We start from the raw sequence: 19,294 nt of genomic DNA, 5'->3' as shown, positions 1-19,294 counted from the left end.
GGGCAAATGAGTTCGATCCTTCAAATAACGAGGCTCTCGGAGCTCAAAGTCACATACAGTCTTGCTGCCGTTCTGTCAGTGTCGCCAGAACTAGAAGGAATGACCGTCTGTTGAGTTTCAGTGAAATCACGACAAGCTGATCAATGACGGTCTGTCTGATACTTGCTTGCTTAATTCAACAATAAGTGGCAGCTGTGGTCTGCCATTGGTGCCTTCTGGGATATTGCGGATGAGGAGAAGACAGATGAATGGACAACACAGCTCCACTAACACACATCGTAGATAATCTGCAAGCTGTCCTCTCCACACCGACCAGGTGTGCCACGCATGCGCAGCGCCCTGGCCGCCGTATGAATATCTGCTACAGTCTTGGTCGGTCCATGGTGGATGACCAAAGACCTTGTAAAAAATAACTAGACTCACTGATGGCGCTGCAGTCGCGGGATAATTTGAACCTTCGGCTGGACGCCATTATAGTGGCTGTAATCTGATGTGTTGTGTAGTACTGTTGTTTATGAAGACCCTGATTCAGCGTTGTATATTTGTTGGGACGTACATACAGTATTTGTTACTCGTAATTCTACTGTCTGTACGTTCCAATCAAAAGAAGTACAATGGTGAAGAGTCGTGCAGCGATTAATTGTACCATTAAATTCGAGAAAGGAACGAATATTACATTTCTCAGGTAAGTGAATATTTTAAGTTGTTTTGTATGTCAGTGCACTTGCTTAATAAATGTTTTTGTAACACGGTATTAGTATAATGTCTGTGCATCTATTTGCAGGTTTCCTTTCTCAAAACCATAGCTGTTACAAAAATGGTTACACGCTGTCAGGAGGCAACATTTCCGACCGACAGAATACCATTTTATATGTTCTGATCATTTTGAAGAAAGTTGGCTGATCTGTAGTGTTTTCATGGTCTAGGTTAGGTTGAAACTTGATAATTTGGTCGTGAGTTGCCAAAGCACTATGCCATATATAACGCACTTCTCGTCATAAAATCTAAAGCAAGGTAGAGTCAGAAAATATCTATTAATATAGTGGGCAAATCTTCGAGTATTTTGATGCATTTTGCGTACATCTATCGTAAATGAACTACGAAAAATGCTAGGGGTCCAGTACGTAACTTTTAGCTACGGCAGATTCCATGTAGTACGTAAGATAAATTCATAAACAGTGACTAGTTGCTGTTTGTTCATAAATTAAAAAGTATATTGTAGTAACGTATTTAAATGAGGCATTATGTTTGTGACCTAACTCAAGGGAAGGCATTTTATAACCAAAAGCGATGTATAAACATTTGAACTCCGCGCGTCAGTTTACCACTCTAATGGCCGCCGCCCAGCTATTCAATTTGTCCGCTCTTCACAGTCGACCACTCGTGCGGTTGTGGGGGCCTGTGGATGACCAAGGGCTAGTTTTCATAAAAACCTATATACTGGAGCACAGTTGGCTGCCTCATCTGAGCATGTGACGGGCTGTCTTCGAGAGTGCTGAGATGGGAGCCGCACTGTACTCCAGAAAGTCAGTGCAAGCGACACCTCGTCCCCTTGCTGCTGCCAGCAAAACAAGTTAGCGGTAATACAGTTAAGACACACTGCTAGCATCATGTGAAGCAGAGGTGCCAATGATGCGAACGACAGAAGATCCCTCAAATTCGACGCCCCAAGAAATCTGTTTAGCCTACATGTAATCAGAACCAAACGACTGGGTCAGTGCAATGGTTTTAAAATATTTCTGAACGCTTAGTAAGAATGCTGAACATCTCTGCGACAACTTGGGTTTCTAGTAGCATCAAGCAGCTAAAATGTCATTAGCTTTCGACGCAGTACTCCTTGCTTTGTCAAGTGGAATAACTGTTGACGGGCATGCGTTGACTCAGCGTTCGATGCTTCCGCTTCAACCTCGCGATCGCTCGACCCCACGACGCGATGGGCTGTCAGCTGCCGTATCTATTAAGAGTGTTGTCAGTGGATTTTATTTCAATAGCTTCTTTAATCACAGCGTTCCAGAAGCCGCTAGTGCGAGCCACGACAGCTGTGTCGTCAAATTTGATACGATGACTGTTTTTTAGAGCATCTTCGAACCAATTAGAGACGCTTCACGCGTTAGAGACCTGGCGTTTATAACGTAAGCTGAGAGTGCGGCCAGTCTTGGGTCCGACAAATAATGCGCACTGCAGAACAATGCAGGAAGGAGTATGAGAGGTTTTTATCTTCTTCGTTAACCGAAAAATCTGATTTAGCTGAACATGCTCTATAAAATGATCATCGGATTAATGTGACATTGCTTGTGTTCGAGCATATTCACGACGTACTGTCAGTTAGAACAGCGACCAAAACAATCAGAAAAAATATTTGTTTTAATCTATAACCGAACTTGTATTTCGTCTAACGACTATGGGTTTCAATACGACGTACCATCACGGGGCACCTGTTACCTACTATCAAAAAATCTCAGTACATAGTTCTAATATTCTTTACAAAACATTTATACCTTTTTTCTCTACGATAGCAAACGTATGATACAAACAGCAACCTTAATATATAGACATGCTCTTCCCCATGGCACGCAGTCGTCGAACTAGCTTCCCCAAGAAGCTGTGTGCTACAATAAAGGTAAAATTCTCTACTACGCTTCAAATAGATGTAAACTGCTGCCAGGAGTGCTATGTTTTCATCCACATTTTTTATACTGTTAATACAATTACCGAACGTCAAGCTCACCGTTAATCTTCTAATCAAATATAGCACACTAATAACAGCATTAGGCAGGGTGATCAGAAACAGTGTGAAAAGCTTGTGATGGTTCTGCAGGGCACAGATACAATTAGAATCAGTTGTTTTCACTGTATAGGTGACACCACAAGAGAGTGCTCAGATTAGGCTCGGGTTCGCTCCTTCCTATCGTCACACGTCCAATGTTAGTATCGCTCTCTTGTTCGGTTTTAGGAAAAAAAAAGAACACGCTTGGAGACACCGTCTTTGGGGGGCGGTTTGAATTTGGTCGTGCCACCGGCCTGATTGGCTAAGATCAATGCTAAGTAACTCGGAAACAGCGCAACGTATCGAATCTTTTTCTTAATAGTTGTTTCTCAAGACAATCTGCCCTGCAACGCTCTTACAAGCTTTCCAGAGTATTTCTGACCACCCTGTCTATTTAAAACCAAAACTATTTATACTGAAATGATATCCAGCATCCAGAGGGAATAGTGGCTATACGTTACGATCTTCGGCCGTATTACCAGTTTCAAGTTTATCCCAGCAGTGTCCATGAGCATTGTAGAGCTGTCGATGGGGACCCATAGCGCGTTGGAATGTTGAGTGCATGAGACTGGCGACATACCATCAGATTTTCGGAAAAAAATCATCATTCACGCAATTCCGCAGACAGTAAGAGCCGAAAAGTGCGAGAATTATCGCACAATCATCATAACAATTCATGCATGCAAGTTGCTGACAGGAATAACATATGGGAGAACGGAAGTGAAAATTGAGAATGTGTTAGATGACGATCAGTTTGGCGTTAGGGAACGTAAAGGTAATAGAGAGGCAGTTATGACGTTAAGGTTGGTAATGGAAGCAAGACACGTTCATAGGATATGTCGACCTGGAAAAAGCGTTCAGCAATGTCAAATGGTGCAAAAGGTTCGAAATTCTGAGAAAAATAGAGGTAAGGTATAGGGAAAGACGGGTAATATACTATATGTACAATAGTCTAGAGTGGCAGATCAAGAACGAAGTGTACGGATTAAAAAGCGTGTATGACATGCATGTAATCTTCCACACCTTCTGTTCAGTCTATACGTCGAAGAAGCAATGGTACCAATAAAACAAAGGTTCTAGAGAAGTATTCAAATTCAAGGTGAAAAGAATTCAGTGATGAGATTCCCTGATGACACTGCTATCCTCAGTGAAAGTGAAGAGGAATTACAGGAACTGTTGCAAGGAATGGACAGCCTAATGATTACAAAATATGAACTGAGAGTAAATAGAAGAATGATGGAACTAATGAGGAGTAACAGAACTAATGAGGAGTAGCACACCTAACTCAGGATTAGCGATAACGAAGTAGATGAAGTTCATGAATGCTGTTAGCTAGGCAGCAAAATAACCCATGACGGAGTGTAATATCACATATAATTACGGAAATAACTGTGTCAGATACTGTGCTGTGTAGGAACCAAAGACGTTACTCCTTGCACAAGGAAGGCGAACATTATCATTGGATTGTGTCTGATTTTTATTATCTCTGTTGTGAAATTTAACCTTAATGTCTCCAGTTTTGCTCTTGCACTGATAAAGATGAATATTACATACTGTAACTCTATAGTAAAAGTTGTATTCAAGAGAGAATTAAACGAGTGCACATCTGCGATAAATAATTAAGTGAGACTCGAACGTAAATATTACTCTTTCTAGTCATTCTAATTACTACATAAAGTTTCAGCTACACTACGTCGCCGAGGAGTTGAAGAGACGCTGGGGAGATTGACGAACAAACCTGCAAATAAAAGCGGTGACTTTAACGGACTCAAGGGCACGCAACAAGAAACCTGCCACAACTCTTTGCCAAGATACGCTGAAGAGCCAAAGAAACTGGTATACATGCCTAATATCGTGTAGGGCCCCCGCAAGTACGCAGAAGTGCCTCAACACGACTTGGCATGGACTCGATTAATGTCTGAAGAAGTGCTAGACGAAACTGACAACATGAATCTTCCATGGCTGTCCATACATTCGTAAGAGCATAAAGGGGTGGAGATCTCTTCTAACAGCACGTGGCAAGGCATCTCAGATACTCCCCAGATATGAACATTATTATTAAGTGTTTAAACTCAGCAGAGTGATCCTGGAGACACTCTGTAGCAATTCTGGACGTGCAGGGTGTCGCATTGTACTGCTGGAATTGCCCAAGTCCGTCTGAATGCACGATGGACATGAATGGATACAGGTGATCATACAGGTTGGTTACGTACGTGTCACCTGTCAGTCGTATCTACACGTATCAGGGGTCCCTTATCATTCCAACTGTACACGACCCACACCATTAAAGAGCCTCCACCAGCTTGAAAAGTCCCCTGCAGATATACAGGATCCGTGGATTCATGAAGTTGTCTCCGTAACCGTACACGTCCATCCACTCGATACGATTTGAAACGAGACTCATCCGACCAGGCGACATGTTTCCAGTCATCAACATTCCACAACATTCCAATGTCGGTGTTGACTTGTCCGAGCGAGGCGTAAAGTTTTGTGTCGTGTAGTCATTAAGGATACTCGAGTGGGCCTTCGGCTCCGAAAACCCATATCGATGATGTTTCGTTGAATGGCTGTTGTTGATGGCCCAGCATTGAAATCTGTAGCAATTTGCGGAAGGGTTGTACTTCGGTCACGTTGAACGATTCTCTTCAGTTGTCGTTGGTCCCGTTCTTGCAGGATATTTTTCCGGCCGCAGTGATGTCGAAGTGTTGATGTTTTACCGGATTCGTGATATCCATGGTACACTCGTGAAATGGTCGTATGGGAAAATCCCCACTTCATCGCTACCTCGGAGATGTGTCCCATCGCTCTTGCATCGACTGTGACACCACGTTCAAACTCCCTTAAATCTTGATAACCTGCCATTGTAGCAGCAGTTACGGCTCTGAGAACTGCGCCAGACACTTGTCTTATACGAGCGTCGCCGACCGCAACGCCGTATTCTGGCTTTTTACGTATCTCTGTATTTAAATACACGTGCCTATACAAGTTTCTTTGTCACTTCAGTGTATTAACACACGACAAATCACACACAGGCGAATTTAGTTTCAATGGAAATTTCAATGCACTATTTGAAAACCAAAGACACGTACTAATCTTATCCATAAAACCTTAAAATGAAATAAAAATAACAATATAGGACGGATCAAGGAAGATATAAAAAGCAGACTAGCACTGGCAAAAGGGACATTCCTGACCTTGAGGAAGAAATTTCTTACAATATGCGTTTGGAGCACAGCATTGTATGATAATGAACCATGGATTGTGGAGAAACCGGAAAACAAGAGAATCGAAACATCTGAGATGTGGTGGTGAAAATTAGATGTATTGACAAAGTAAGGAATGAGGAGGTTCTCCGGGGAATCGGTGAGGACTGGAATACTTGGAAAACACTGACAACGAGACGAGACAGCATGGTAAGAAATCTGTTAAGACATCGCGGAATAACTTTCTGCAACTTAAAACATTAAGTTGAGGCCATTTAAAACATCGTAGTGCTTGAGAAATGCAGTCCTGCCGTCTGTCGCGAATTCGCATAGCGATGCCAGTAAGTGGTTAAATATTTTTATCCACCAGTGACGGTAGGTGGAGATTCTCATGCGATGCTACTAACACCTCTGCATGTGCTGTTATGTCTCGTGTGTTTCGGGTACTTCTAGAACGACTTTGTTGTTCGCGCCTTTGGTCGCGAGATCCACAAGGAGTTATCGTTATTGTTTCTGAGAATTACAGCTACATCCATAAGTAAATCCAGTTCTGAAAACTATTTGTTTGTTCTATAGTAGCTGTGACGTGACGTAAATTACGGTTTGATGCCGGCAGCGGTGGCCGAGCGTTTCTAGGCGCTTCAGTCAGGAACCGCGCCACCGCTACGGTTGCAGGTTCGAATCCTATCTCGGGTATGGATGTGTGTGATGTCCTTAGGTTAGTTAGGTTTAAGTAGTTCTAAGTTCTAGGGGACTGATGACCTCAGATTTAAGTCCCATGGTGTTCAGAGCCATTTGAACCATTTTCACATTTTGATGTAATAAACTAGTTGTGCATGCAAGTGAATTCGAGAACACTATTTGTGTGAAATACGGATTATTGGGCATTTGTGTACCTTTGTGGGTGCATGGCTGAGATGATATTTAGTGAAGTGAAAGCAAATATTTTCATCAATTTGTGACATCAGTGTACTTCAGTGACCACTTATGTTCATTGTTTATGTACATATACCTTAATTACAAGTTTCCAGAAATTCATAGGAGCAGCCGACCTCAGTACTGTTTTGACTGATTACATTTCACTTTTATTGCGATGTAGTAATTCTAATGAAATGCTGACACTCTGAAGCTTTTAAATTATTAGCGATCCTCGAAATTTTTTGCTCCTCCAAATGCCAATGAACATTTCGGTGGTACTGTATCATCTCAGGAGAGGGACTGTGACAGTTTCAAAATTCCCTTAGTAAACAAAATCGTACACTAGAATTCAAACCCAGAATAGAAAAGGCACTCTGAAAAGCAGCGAAAAGACCCGACAAAATAAGAGGGGTAGAATTCAGCCAGTATAGAAGCAGAACTACCACGCAAGAAGCATCGGGGTCCAACAAAACAGGTTCCAGATGAGTCCACGCGAACTGGGTCATTGGCCTAAGGTTACAAAGCAAAGACGTAAAAGACCAGAGTATGAAGGAGAGACAGTATTCATGTGTAGCAAGTTTAACAATCATATGTTTCTAATTATTTCGCCAATAAGGCTATATTTTATTAAAAAGGTACGGCGTCATCTGTTTTTCATTTGCAATCATGTAAACCCTATTAATGCATGATCAAAATGTTAAATAAAAGTCTTTTACTAAACGAAGTGCTGTTAGCGTTCAACTTCTGAAACGCCCGTTGTTGCAGGTATGCGACATACTCAGTCATACCTGTTAGGTGTAACATATCTTAGATTTGAGCTTCTGTCCTCTATTAAACGTCGTTACTGGGTACAAAATTTGGTTGTTGATTTTCCTTTCAAGTAGAAATTTATTCAGATAGTACAGGATTAAAGTTAATATTTAAGTCAATAATTAAAAACATAAGTAACAGTGCGCTGTTACACTAAATACATTTCATAATGTTGTATAGGTTATGTCATGGAGGGGCGAGGGAGGAGAAGAGGATAGAGCGCGAGGAAGGGGGCGAGGTGAATAGGGCGTGCCTGAAGGCTTCTGGGACAGTGCAATTAAACAAGCTCTTCACTGACAAGACTCTGAATAGAGACTGTGGCCTACTGCTAACGCGGCTTGAAATTGCGATTGCGAGGTTGAAGCGAGCTCATGGAACGCGGCGACACCGTATATGGCCCTATTTCGGGAACCACTGACATCGAAGACGGCAGCTACACTGACGGAAAAAAAAAATTGTAACGCAAAAGATAACTAGTGTAGAGTAATAAAATTACGAGAATACATTTGTCTAGGAAACATATTTAAGTGATTGACTTCGGAAGATCACAGGTTAATGTAATCGCGAGATAAGCCATTGCAAATGTCAAATGCTGGCACACTTATAACCGGTACAACCACCAGCATGTTGAATGCAAGCATGCAAACGTGCGTTCATTGTGTTACACAGGTGCCGGATCTCAATTTGTGTGATGGAAAAACGGTTCAAATGGCTCTGAGCACTATGGGACTTAACATCTGTGGTCATCAGTCCCCTAGAACTTAGAACTACTTAAACCTAACTAACCTAAGGAATTCACACACATCCATGTCCGAGGCAGGATTCGAACCTGCAACCGCAGCGGTCACGCGGTTCCAGACTGAAGCGCCTAGAACCGCACGCCCACACCGGCCGGCTGTGTGATGGAGTTCCATGCCTGTGGCACTTGGTCTGTCAATAGAGGGACGATTAATGCTGGTTCTGGATGACGCTGGAGTCGTCATTTGATGTCGTGAATGTGCTCGATTGGAGAAAGATCTGGTGATCCAGCAGACTGAGGTAATATCTCGACACTTTGTAGAGCATGTTGAGTTACAACAGTGGTATGTGGGCGAGCGTTACTGTTGGGAAACACCCCCTGGAATGCTGTCCACGAAAGCACAACACATCGAATCATCAGACGACGTACAAATTGGAATAACCACGATAGTGCTCCTTCTGTCATACGAAATCGCATCCCAGACAATAACTCCAGGCGTAGGTTCAGTGTGTCCAGCACGCAGACAGGTTGGTTGCAGGTCCTCAACTGGCTTCCTTTTGGCCAACACATGACCATGAGTGGCACCGAGGCGGAACCAGCTTTCATCAGTAAACACAACAGACCTCTCTGCTCTACAATGAGCTCTCGCTTGAAAAAATGGCTCTGAACACTGTGGGACTTAACATCTGAGGTCATCACTCCCCTAGAACTTAGAACTACTTAAATTTAACTAACCCAAGGACATCACACACATCCATGCCCGAGGCAGGATTCGAACCTGCGACCGTAGCGGTCGCGCGATTCCAGACTGAAGCGCCTATAACTCGTTTGACACGAGTTTAAGACGCAAATGACGTTGGTTTGGGGTCAGTGGAGTGTACGCTACAGGGCGCCTGTCTCGGAGTTGTTCTTGAAGTAACCGATTTGTAACAGTTTGTTGTGTCACTGTGTGCCAGCTGCTGCTCAGATTGCTGCTACAGATGCAGTACGATGCTCTAGAGCTGTGCGCCAAACGCAGTGGTCTTCCCTGTCGGTAATGCTACGTAGCCGTCTGGAGCCCGGTCATCTTTGTAACAATAGATTCTCGTGACCACCAGTGCCAGCAATCACGTAGAGTGTCTACGTTCCTGCCAAGTCTGTCTACAGTATCGCGGAAGGAACATCCAGGTTCTGGCGGCCCTATTACACGATCTCGTTCAAACTCAGATGTTGATAACGGCGTCATTGTCACATTAAAGGCATTTTTGACTAACATCAGCTCACCGCGTCCGGTCTCAAAGGTAACTAACGTTCACACAACGTTACAGCGTGTATGTACAGCAAACCTGATTTGCATTCTCATAGGGTTGTTACTAGTACCATTCTTATGAACCTGGGCGGAAACTGGAATAGACATCATCTTTCGGATGTAGATAGAGGCCTGCCAATTTTCGTTTATGTAGCGCAGTTCCTTCTTGGTGTTGTGACTTTTTTCCGTCAGTGTATACAAGGGCGTAGCAGCAGTCAAGCTAGTGACATTTTAACTACTTGGCGCAGCTGGAAGCCCAATAATTTTTTATTCTATTTCTGAGCGTGTCTTCCAGGAACCTATTGCGATTTTGTGGGGAAATAGCACAAGAATAACCAGCTGTGCGGAAAGCTGCAATCAGGCGAAGTGCCGGGCGACTTAGGAGGGGGGGTGGGAGTGGGTGGGGGGGGGGGGGGGGGAGGGAAGACGGGGCTGTCTGCTCTGTTCTGTTCTGCTGTATCCCCCTCGCCGCACATCCATCCGCTGCTCTCCAGACGGCCTGACAGCCTGAGCGCGCCAGACTATTAAATCAATCGTGCTGATTGAATTAGCCGCGATTGCTGCGCGCGACAAAGGCAGCAGCCGGAATTTCCTCGCCATCAAATCCCCGGCCCTTCTGCTGACGCCACGGGGAGAGGACCCCATTGTTCGTGCCGGATTCTCGGTTCGGGCTGAACGTCAACCCGCGTCTTCTGGCGCTAAGCTGTGTGCTCCTCAGAAGGATCGGATCAGCGGTTTGGGATAGTTGTCACACAGAACGATGTGAGAAATCTCTCCGAATGCGTCTTCTGGCGCTGTGTGCTCCTCAGAAGGAACGGATCAGCGGTTTGGGGTACTTGTCACACTGAACGATGCGAGAAATCTCTCCGAATGCGTTTCCTGTTAATGCACCACTCGGCTGAATTGAGCCTCCACTATATTCAGTTAACACATTGTATGTTTTTATATGCGTTCCATCTGAGACAGAAACGCACACACATTTACATCTACATTCTTGCTCTGGAATTCACAATTAAGTGCCTAGCAGAGGGTTCGTCAACAACCTTCAAGCTACTTCTCTACCCTTCCACTCTCGAACTGCTCGCGGGAAGAACGAACACTTAAATATTCACGTGCGAGCTCTGATTTCTCTTATTTTATCATGATGGTCGTTCCTTCCTATGTAGATGGGCGCTAACAAAATACTTTCACACTCTGCGGAGAAAGATGCCGATTGAAATTTAATGGGAAGATCCTGGCGCATCGAAAATCATCTTTGCGTTAATAATTGCCACCTCAGCTCGCGTATCATATACATGGCACCCTCTCCCCTATTTCGCAATAATACAAAACCAACTGCTCTTCTTTAAACTTTTTCGATGTCCTCCATCGATATTGTCTGATGCGGATCCCACATCGCACACCAATATTTCAGAAGAGGGCGCACAAGCGTAGAGTATGCAGTCTCTTTAGGAGACCTGCTGCGTTTTATTGTTCTCCAGGAAATCGCAGTCTTTAGTTTACTTTCCCCACATCATCATCTATGCGATCGTTCCAGTTTGAGTTATCCATAAACGCAACCCCTAAGTATTTAGTTGAATTTACAGCCTTCAGATTTGTGTGATTTATCATGCAACCGAAATTTACCGGAATCCCTTTGGTACTCATGCGGATGACTTCATACTTTTCATTATTTAGACTCAATTGCCAATTTTAACACCACACAGTGTAAGAGGTTCATGATTATGGAATTTGTGGCTAGTGCAGTCGCGCAGATGTAATTTCGATGGATTGCTCACGCGCTGCCTGCGATATGTAAGCTATAATAGAATCTCAGACCAGACAGCAGTGTTGACTGCAGTAGGAACTGAGTAGCAGTAGGAGTAAGTAGTAGCTAGCAGTCGTGTGTATCGAGTTGGCTGGGCCGGTCGTGGGGAGCGATGGCAGTGCCTGAGCGTTGTAGTATAAGGTAAAAGCAGCCTCATGCATATGTACTATTGTAATATCAAGTCCCATGTAAGTGTTTTTAAAAAATCTCTTAATAATAATCTTTCTTATAAAAATTAACTTTTGATAATCATTCATCACAATTTAAAGAATTTACTAATTACTCCAATCCATGGTCATCCCGATTATTGTAAAGAAAAATCAGTTGTTTCTTTTTATACATGACAAATCTATCGGTCAGCATTGCACTGGGCTGTGCCAGAAAAATTTCTTATAGGAGCAGATATATATGCGTTATCCGGCGACCTTATTGAGGTAAGAATTTTCAATTTATTCAGAATGAATTTTCAGGGCCATGACGCAGCACTGCTGATGTCCAAAATTTATCAGTTTAAATTCACAGTCAATTATTGAAAGGTTGTAAGTGAGCCACAATTTTATTGAGAGATTAGTCACATTTTATTATTGGTAGGTTACGGAAATTATCTGTTGGGAGCTTACACTGAAAGTGAATGATATAAATAATTTCATTTTTTACTGTTGGGAGGTTTCGGAATTGTTCTGTTGGGTTGTTACAACAGTTATCTTGTCTAAATCGTTTTGCAGTTTGTTTTGATCCTCTGATGACTTAATAAGACGGTAAATGACAGCATCATATTCTATCAGTCTGCTACTCGGCAGAGGGCCTTTAACACTTTCTTGGGGAACGCCAGATATTACTTCTGGTTTACTCGATGACTTTCCGTCAGTTACTGTGCACTACGACCTTTCTGACAGGCAATCACGAATGCAGTCACACGACTAAGCTGAAACTCCATAAACGCAATTTGATTAGAAGTCGCTTTTGAGTAACGGCGTCAAAAGCTTTCTGGAAATCTAAAAATATGGAATCAGTTTGATATTCCCTATCGATAGCACTTAATACTTCATGAAAATAAAGAGCTAGTTCAGTTTCACAAGAACGATATTTTCTGACTCCATGTTGGCCGTTTGTCAATAAATCATCTTCTTCTAGGTAACCCATAAAGTTCAAACACAGTATATCTTCCAAACTCCCACTGCAACTCGGCCTTACTGATACGATTCTGTGATTATTGGTGTGACTTGTGTAACTTTCTAGTCTTTAGGTACGGAACTTTCGACGAGCAAGCGGTAGTATATCATTACTAAGTATGGAGCTATTGTATCAGCGTACTCTGAGAGCAGCCTGTACAATCTTGACTGGAGGCCTTTCTTTTATTACGTGATTTAAGATGCTTCCCTGCACCGAGGATATCTACATCTGAGTTACTTATGTTAATAACTGTCCTAGATTCGAATTCAGGAATGTTTACTAGTTGATTTCCTTGTCTGGCCACATTATTTCTTCGTATAAATCTTATAGCAGGTAGAAAAAGGAATGAAATTTGTTTATAATGCTAAGGGTGTCTGTCAAAATAATCTCTCTGCTCTGGCAGGGTGACACGTAAGATTCCCTCTGCCCTTGGCCAGGTTCTGTTAAATACGGTAAATGGCATGACAATTTCTCATCGGAACCTTTGTGGTGGTCTGCCTTTCAGGAGGTGAATACTGTAACCGGTGTTAGTAAGTCAGCTCACTTTCCCACCTTCCCGAACATGGACGTACTAAGTTTGTGAAGTTCGATCTAGGTGCAAGCGGTAGCTGATTGGAGGCAAAATAAATCCCCATAGAGGGCAATGATTAACCGTTATTCCTACATCTACGTGATTACCCAGCTATTCACAATAAAGTGCCTGGCAGAGGATTTAATGATAGAAATTTCCTCAGCTAACGATCAAGTTAAAAATCGTGAGTCACTACAACTTATAAAAGTTGACTATTAACGGAGTTGCTAGTACTTTCAAGGAATAACTACTACTCACTTTCCATATACCGTTACCGCCTGATTTAAATAAAACTACTCAATGCCGAACTTCATAAAAATCAGTTGACAAAAGTCATGGGATACCTCATAATATCGTGTCGGACCTCCTTTCGCCCGGTGCCATGGACGTGGCATGGACTCAGCAAGTCGTTGGAAGTCCCTTGTCGAAATATTAATCCATGCTGCCTCTATAGAAGTCCGTAGTTTCGGAAATGTTGTCGGTGGAGGGTTTTGTCCGCGAACTGACCTCCCGATTATGTCCCATAAATGTTCGATGGGATTCATGTCGGGCGATCTGGGTGGCCAAATCATTCTCTCGAACTGTTCAAAATGTTGTTCAAACCAATCGCGAACAATTATGGCTTGGTGACGCGGCAAATTGCCATCCACAAATATTTCATCGTTGTTTGGGAACTTGGAGTCCATGAATGGCTGCAAATGGTCTCAAAGTGGCAGAACATAGCCATTTCCAGTCAACGATCGGTTCGGTTAGATCAGAGGACCCATTCCATTCCATCAAAGACAGCGCACGCATTATTGGTCCATAACTTCGTGAGGTCTACGCCACACCCGAACCCTACCATTATCCATCACCAACCGAAATCTGGACTCATCTGACGAGACCACGGTTTTCCAGTGGACTAGGTTCCATCCGATACGGTCACGAGCCCAGGAGACGCGCTGCAGGCGATGCCGTGCTGTTAGCAAAGGCACTCGCGTCGGTGATCTGCTACCATAGCCGTTTAACAACAAATTTCGCCGGTTTGCCCTGCTGGAGAAGTTCTTCGTACCTCCCACATTGATTTCTGCGGTTATTTCACTCATTGTTGCTTGTCTGTTACCACTGACAACTCTACGTAAACGCCACTGTTATCACTCGTCAAGTGAAGACCGTAACCCGTGAACCGCTGCTTTGTCCGTGGGGAGAGGTAAAGCCTCAAATTTGGTATTCTCGGCACACTCTTGACAGTGTGGATCTCGGAATACTGAATTCCCTAACGATTTCCGAAATGCATTGTCCCACGCCTGTAGTTGCAACTAGAATTCCGCGATCAAGTACTGTTAATTCCAGTCGTGCGCCATAATCACGTCGAGAACCTTTTCACATGAATCACCCGAGTGCTAACGACAGCTCTGCTACTGCACTACCCTTACGTACCTTGTGTACGCAATACTACCGACATCAGTATACGTGGATATCTCTATCCCGTTACTTTTGTCACTGCAGTGTAAATAGCTTCTGCAAAAGCCAATCAGTCAGCTAAACACCTGACTATAAGTCGGAAGAACACAAATACAGTCACGAAATCTTCGTACATTCTGAGAATATTACTTACACATAAAGCAGCGTAATATTCGCTAACTTCAATTCAGTTCAGTCATTAGCTGTCAATTAAATTTCAGAGAAGCCTTGCCCTGGTGCATACGTCGTTCAAGAAAAAATTACAATCGTCATTTCAACTACCAACATTAGTTTTATTATTTATTTCATTATCACGATGGGTTCCGCATGACTTGACGCAGAAATGGATGCGTTACCAAGGACTGTAGTTCCCTCGGTACTTCGGGATGCCGCGAGACTCGTCCCTGTTCGTAATTTCTCCAACACAGTGAGCCAAACATTAGCATAAAAACATTCCCCTAGCTGTAGCCCGCTTAGCCTCTTAGCAGCAACGGTTACTAAAAATGTGCTAACATGATGTACTTTATGATTAAGACACATAGGTTGGAGCTTAAATAGTGGCAACACTGCTGTGGAGACAGTATGCAAAGGAATCTACTATTGTCGCTGATAGCACACGTTGTTGACATACCTACCTTACCTCCGAGCAAATGGACTCGCCAATCCCACGTCACCGGCGTGCTCACAATCGAGGGAAACACAGTGACTTGTGGGCGAGCGGTCTAACGTAACGGTGTCACTATGTTGTCGGAACAGGAACAACGGAGTTGGATCAAGACTGGTTAAAAAATGGTTCAAATGGCTCTGAGCACTATGGGACTCAACGTCTGAGGTCATTAGTCTCCTAGAACTTAGAACTAGTTAAACCCAACTAATCTAAGGACATCACATACATCCATGCCCGAGACAGGATTCGAACCTGCGATTGTAGCGGTCTCGCGGTTCCAGATTGCAGCACCTAGAACCCCACGGCCAGATCAAGACTGGATATGCCTGAGATCGTACAGCACGGCAGTGTCATCAAGGTCTTCAAGAGGCGTGCGGGGAATCAGCATTGCCGTACAGAACAGTGGCACGTTGGGTAAAAGCCTTCAAAGAAGGTCGGCAAACTGTGGCAGACATGCATCGGGCAGGTCGTCCTAGCGTCTCTGAAGAAGAAGTGCATGCTGTTGCCGCGTTAGTGGACAGTAATCAACGCCATACGATTCGTGAACTCTCCCATGAAACAGTATTAGTGCATACGACTGTGCTTTGCATCCTGAAGGAACGCCTGGGCATGCGAAAAATTGCATCACGATGGGTTCCGCATGACTTGACGCAGAAATGGATGCGTTACGACGCTGCTCAGACACACTTGAAGCGCTATGAGCGCGGAGTAGAGGCTTTCTTACACCGTATCGTAACACTGGATGAGACATGGGCCACATCGTACGAGCCAAAACTGAAACGCCAATCCAACAAATGACGTCAGTATGGTTCGCCGTGAAAGTCGGAAGTGCGTCAGAGCCCCAGTATGGTGAAAGTTATAGTGATTCTCGTCTACGACTGTGTTGGTGCTATCCTATCGCATTACGTTCCTCCACGGCAGACCGTCAGTGCACAGTATTACTGTTCGTTTTTGGAGCATCAACTGCGACCAGCTTTGCGAAAGAAGCGGCGACACTTTCTGCGCAACCCACCCATCATTTTCCACGACAATGCGCGGGCGCATACAGCGCAAGCTGTGGCTGCTCTGTCCAGTCGATGGGACTGAGAAGTGCTGTACCATCCAACATACTCCCCGGACTAAAGCTCTTGTGACTTTGATTTGAAACCGGAGATGAAGGAACCACTTCAGAACTGTTCCAGAGATTCGACCGCTCAAATCGCACCAGCAAACAAAACAAGCTCTGCTAACGGTATATTACGCCTTCCAAATCGCTGGTAACAGGTTCTACTCAACTCTGGTGACTACTTTGAAGGAAAGTAACAGGTGCAAACATGTAACTCTTTTGTATCGGTTGTGAATAAATAGTTGCCACTATTTTAGTTCTAACCCTTGTAGATATAAACGGAGCACTAGGCGAATGTTCTTACCATGATATGAAAACATTGGGATCCTATTCGTCTTGGCGGGGAGAACATATTCCCAGTGTTTCAGATCAGTAGCGTTTGACATGAACAAAAATGTACGTTAAGTTAAACCACGGTGCTAGTGTAGGGGTCTTACTGAGACTAAAATAAATATCATCTTCTTACAACTAAAACAGAATGTGATATTGCAGCGCCTATGTAATTCAGAAGTACGTTGCAACGTTCCTTTGGACATACACGCATGTCCGTTCTCTCAAATAGTCTCCTCTGTACGGGAATATACATAATGGATATACGAGTGCAAGTTGTAGACACATGGTTGACGACATATGGAAGTTTGGGTCTGGCCATGAATCGTGTACGGAGAGCGTAAATGCAAGACGACTCCTCGCGATAAGTGGAAAGTACCGGTTCGAGTCGCGGTCCGACACAAATTTTCATTGTCGTCGTTCCATGTTACACCTGATGGTTATCCATATTCGCAATTGCGAAGATATTTCGTGTATTTCACAGTGGACGTAATAGCCGCTGTGTCTGTTCTCTTGGACATGCATGTATGGTATATATGTAATATATGTACTGGTATATACATAATGAATGTACGAGTGCAGCTTGTAGACACATGTTTGACGACATATGGAAGTCTGGACCTGTACAGGCTAACGGTAAGGCCACTGATCGCGATAAGCAGTAAACTCATGTTCGAGTCCCCACCCGGTAAAAATTCTCTTTGTCATTCTACTACACTACTTATGGTTGTCCGTACCCGCCACTGCGAATACATTTAATGTAAAACAGAGTGATTAATAATATCACTGAACGGATGGAAAAGAGTGCAATAATTACCAAACATTAACGAAAGTACAAATTCAGTGCCACGCGGATTGGCCGCGAGGTTTAGGGCGCCATGTCACGGATTGCGCGGCCCCTCCCGCCGGAGGTTCGAGTCCTCCCTGGAGCATAGGTGTCTGTGTTGTTCTTAGCATAAGTTAGTTTAAGTAGTACGTAAGTGTAGGGACCGATGACCTCAGCAGTTTCGTTCTTTAGGAATTCATACACACACATTACAAATTCAGCAGACGCAGCTCAGACATTTTTATTTTTTTATTTTAAAGAGAGTGACTTTTGGACTGAATACCATGCAGCCAGCTCAGATAATTGAACGATGTTTTTTAATACATCTTTATTAGGTTGCACTCTTGTCTGTTTGTTCGATACAAAAATCAAATGGCTATGAGCACTATGGGACTTAACATCTGAGGTCATCAGTCCCCTAGAACTTAGAACTACTTAAACCTAACTAACCTAAGGACATCACACACATCCATGCCCGAGGCAGGATTCGAACCTGCGACCGTAGCGGTCGTGCGGTTCCAGACTGAAGCGCCTAGAACCGCTTGGCCACACCGGCCGCCGTTCGGCACAAGTTTTGTAGCTTATTTTAAAATAACTTCCCGATGATCGAGAGACTTGAATCTTTCAACAGAGCTCAAACTGGATGTAAATGCAATGTTAATTCGCTTTTTCATGTGGCGTGTGGCGGAGAGCACTTTGTGTACCACTATTTCCCACTTTTCCCGTTGCAGCGGCAAATATTTCGCGGTGAGAGCACTATTCTCTCTGGTTTTTACCTTCACGGTCTTTTCGTGAGATATTCGCAGGAGGAAGCAATATATTGGGTGACTCACTTGAAGACAAACGGAAATAAACCAGCAATTTATCACATGTCAGTAGTAATCTCACGAAAATCGTTGAAATCGATTGAAAAAGTTCGCATATACAAGACCAAAAAGTAGAATATAATTACTTAAAAATTACTTAAATAAAGAAAGTTTTAACAAATTATAAAGCGAACTAAAACGAGTAAAATAATTTCTCGTAGCCCGTTACAGATTCGTGGCCCCATAGAGATAGCCCTGAAAATCTGAGCTTGCCAATTTTTTAATTGATGTGGAAATACTTGTAAAATTTAAAAGGAAAACTGTGGGAAGGAAGCAACATACAAAAATGAGGACTATAGAGAGTAGCTGCCGTTGAAAATAAAGCGGAACATGATTCTTAGTAGGCAATGCACACTCTGCAACGCGCTTCCAGGTGGGCCACAAAGTTTGCGAGGAGTTCGTATAGTAAGGGGTTCCTTTTCTCCACAGTGCATGGGAGCTTGTTGTAATACGTCTACCTTGCTACAGCGTTAAGTCAAGCATCGGGACGCCAGTCGGGAACGATAGAGAAGAGATGGCCAGTCGCACGCTGACCGAGCCCTCTCCACGACGACAACCCTACAGCAGTGACCCCTATGTGAAGACGACATAAGGGCCGCGACCGACTGGCGACGCCCCGGTTGAATACTAGCTTCAAGATTAGACTCTTGTATAGAAGCGTCAACGCTAGTTACTTCGCTTGTGCTGTCTATGTAGCACAGAGTTGTGACTGTTTATACGGAAGAAAATTGCTTATGTTGTATGTCGCCCTTTGCTAGCGACACATCGGTGTAATTGTCAA

This window comes from Schistocerca americana, chromosome 4 (genome assembly GCF_021461395.2).
Source record: "Schistocerca americana isolate TAMUIC-IGC-003095 chromosome 4, iqSchAmer2.1, whole genome shotgun sequence".
NCBI classification, from domain to species: Eukaryota; Metazoa; Arthropoda; class Insecta; order Orthoptera; family Acrididae; genus Schistocerca; species Schistocerca americana.
The sequence above is the reverse complement of the archived record's forward strand: the minus strand, read 5'-3'. Positions refer to the sequence as shown.